The following is a 4,019-nucleotide window of genomic DNA, read 5'->3' as shown; positions in this document are numbered from 1 at the left end:
TTGATTTGTTTGGTTTTACTCATTTCACTCCTAGCTGTTATAGCTTTCATAAGCTTGTACAGTGGTATATAGTAATAGAATATTCCATCCATTTCTTCTTGATTCTTCCTGACTTATTCCTTTTGTATCTGCAACTATCGTTCAAAAAAGCAATGACAAAGCCTACAAATCTGTAACAAACAACAAAGTTATTATTATTAATTTTATTAGATTTTTAGCTCACCTGGCCCAAAGGGCCAAGTGAGCTTTTCTCATCACTTTGCGTCCGTCGTCCGTCGTCGTCGTCCTGCGTTAACTTTTACAAAAATCTTCTCCTCTGAAACTACTGGGCCAAATTAAACCAAACTTGGCCACAATCATCATTAATGTATCTAGTTTAAAATTTGTGTTTTTTTACCCGGCCAACCAACCAAGATGGCCACCATGGCTATAAATAGAACATAGGGGTAAAATGCAGTTTTTGGCTTATAACTCAAAAACCAAAGCATTTAGAGCAAATCTGACATGGGGTAAAATTGTTTATCAGGTGAAGATCTATCTGCCATGAAATTTTCAGATGAATCAGACAACCCGTTGTTGGGTTGCTGCCCCTGAATTGGTAATTTTAAGGAAATTTTACTGTTTTTGGTCATTATCTTGAATATTATTATAGATGGAGATAAACTGTAAACAGCAATAATGTTCAGCAAAGTAAGATTTACAAATATGTCAACATGACCAAATTGGTCAGTTGACCCCTTTACGAGTTATTGCCATTTATAGTCAATTTTTAACCTTTTTTCGTAAATTTCCATATCTTTTACAAAAATCTTCTCCTTTGAAACTACTGGGCCAAATTAAACCAAAATTAGCAACAATCAACATTGATGTATCTAGTTTAAAATTTGTGTTTTTTTACCCGGCCAACCAACCAAGATGGCCGCCATGGCTAAAAATAGAACATAGGGGTAAAATGCAGTTTTTGGCTTATATCTCAAAAACCAAAGCATTTAGAGCAAATCTGACAAGGGGCAAAATTGTTTATCTGGTCAAAATCTATCTGCCCTGAAATTTTAAGATGAATGGGTCAACTGGTTGTAAGGTTGCTGCCCCTAAATTGGTAATTTTAAGGAAATTTTGCTGTTTTGGGTTATTATCTTGAATATTATTATAGATAGAGATAAACTGTAAACAGCAATAATATACAGCAATTTAAAACTAAAAAATAGGTCAAAATGACCAAAATGGTCAATTGACCCCCTATGAAGTTATCGTTTTTATAATCAATTTTTAACAATTTTCATAAAATTTGTGAATTTTTACTAACATTTTCCACTGAAACTACACGGAAAAGTTCATTATAGATAGAGATGATTGTAAGCAGCAAGAATGTTTAGTAAAGTAAGATGTACAAACACATCAAAATCACCTAAACACAATTTTGTCATGAACTGTCTGCTTCCTTTGTTTAATTCACATATACCAAGGTGAGCGACACAGGCTCTTTAGAGCCTCTAGTTTTTTTAATTTAAACTGACATTCTTCAAAAACATTTTTATATGGTAGCTATAACCAATTATGGATTAACAGAACTTGGTGTTTTGAATGACTGAAAGGTGTACATGTCTGTCTTACTAGATTCAATAGATTTGTGTTTGTATTCATGTTTATTGATCAATGTTAAATAATATTTTCAGTGGTTAGTAAATGTAGGAAGATGTGGTATGAGTGCCAATGAGACAATTCTCCATCCAAGTCACAGTTCATAAAAGGAAACCATTATAAGTCAAGACAGTTCAACACAGAGCTTGGCTCACACAGAACAGCAATTTATAAAGGGCCCCAAAAAAATATCAATGAAAAACCATTCAAACAAGAAAACCAACAGTCTAATCTATATAATAAAAAATTGTAAGGGTTCCGCGGAACCCAGTGTCTCGCCTACTTTTGCTGTAAATCACAGACTCAACAAAAATGAGGAAAAAATCAATAAAAATATTCCTCTTGATACTATCTTATGATTGTAAGAAGCTTCTGTCAAAGTTTGGTAAAAATCTAGAATAATTAATGAATCTAATAAATGTTTTGAAAACTTTAACTGCAGACTGTATGTAATGTCAACTGGAAGAAAATTGTAAGTCCATTTTAAAGTAAAATACAGAAAAAATGGAGTTGTCTTTTTTTCAAAATTTACTTCTTGATACTATCTTATGATCATTAATAAGCTTCTGTCTAAGTTTAGTACAAACCCAGGATATTTTAAGAAAGTTATTAATTTTTTTTAAACTTTAACCACAGAGTGAATGTTATGTTCCCCACAGAAAAACTAAGTCCATTTAAAAGTAAAATACAGAAAAAAATGGATTTATTTGTTTACAAAATTTAATTCTGCATACTATCTTATGATCATAAACAAGTTTCTGTCCAAGTTTGGTACAAACCAAGGATAGTTTAAGAAAGATATTAAAATTCTAAAAACTTTAACCTTAGAGTGAATGTAATGTTTCCCCGCAGAAAAAACTAAGTCCATTTATAAGTAAAATACAGAAAAAAAAGAATTTTATTTTTACAAAATTTACTTCTGGATACTATCTTATGGTCATAAACAAGCTTCTGACCAAGTTTGGTAGAAATCCAGTATAGTTTAAGAAAGTTATTAAAATTTCAAAAACTTTAACCACAGAGTGAATATTTGTGGACGCCGCTGACGCCAACACCGACGACGACGGAAAGTAGGATCGCTTAGTCTCGCCTTTTCGACTAAAGTCGAAGGCTCGACAAAAATGAGACACCTGAAACACTTATGAACAACATCAACAAACAACAACTACTGAACATCAGATTCCTGTTTTCATATACTAAAAGTAAGTATGTTTGTTGTATGCATTGTTAAGTCTCTTTGGCAGTGTTAATTTGACCTTGACCTCATTTTTTTGAGTCTGGTTAGAGGGTTATAATTGCCTATGTACATTTGCTACTTATAACTATGGACTGAACTGTGCCTATTATTGCTTATAATGTTTTATGTTTCATTACAGATGACCGTGGTCATTGTTCTACATTAAAGACATGTGTGAATAAATAGACATTGTTCTTATTTATGACCACGGCCAGTAATTACTGAAGACCTGTGAGGAACAACACTTATACGACAATGTCTGCAGTACAGTGTCCAATACCTGGATGTGATTATGTCACTGACGATCTTGATGCAGCAATCGTAGCTGTACTCATCACTGTTCATAGTACAACACACGCTCCGGGACCAGTCACAGCAGCGAAAGTAGAAAAAGTGAAAAGACTGGTTATATCAACAGCTGGAACTAGTGAGGAATGGGCATATTTTGAATCACGATGGTCCGATTATGTTTAAGCAACAAAAATTGCCGGGCGTGACAAGGTAGTTCAGCTTCTAGAATGCTGCGATTAACAACTACGCAAGGACTTGACACGATCCCCTGGGGGGGGGGGGGGGGGGGGGGGGGGGTAGTCTAACAAACAAACCTGTGCAAGAAGTCACACTTCATAATATGCGCCAAGACCATGATGAACCAGTGCGTAGCTTTTGCGCACATTTGCGAGGACAAGCTTGCCTCTGCAAATTCTTCGTACAGTGCCCGACATGTAACACAGATGTGAATTATACAGATACCATTATCGTGACGTCCTTGCACGAGGCATTTCCGATCCAGAAATCCAACTAGATCTCCTCGGTGACAAAAACCAAGACATGACCCTTGAAGAAGTCACTCAATTTGTTGAAGCAAAAGATTCAGGGAAACGTTCTGCATCTCGATTACTTGATTCCCAAACAGTTCAAGCAGCTAGAAGCTCTTATAAAAAGGCAAAACAGACAGCTGTGACGGACAAAAATGAAGTTTGTACATATTGTGGCAAAAAGGGACACGGCAAAAGTGCACCATCTCGTCTCCGTAAATCAGATTGCCCTGCATATGGTCATAAGTGTGATTACTGCAACCGTAAACACCACTTTGAAAAGTTTTGTAGGAGCAAGGAAAAATCAAAAACTGGTACAGCTA

This window comes from Mytilus trossulus, chromosome 7, assembly GCF_036588685.1.
Source record: "Mytilus trossulus isolate FHL-02 chromosome 7, PNRI_Mtr1.1.1.hap1, whole genome shotgun sequence".
NCBI classification, from domain to species: Eukaryota; Metazoa; Mollusca; class Bivalvia; order Mytilida; family Mytilidae; genus Mytilus; species Mytilus trossulus.
Note: the sequence above shows the minus strand (reverse complement) of the source record.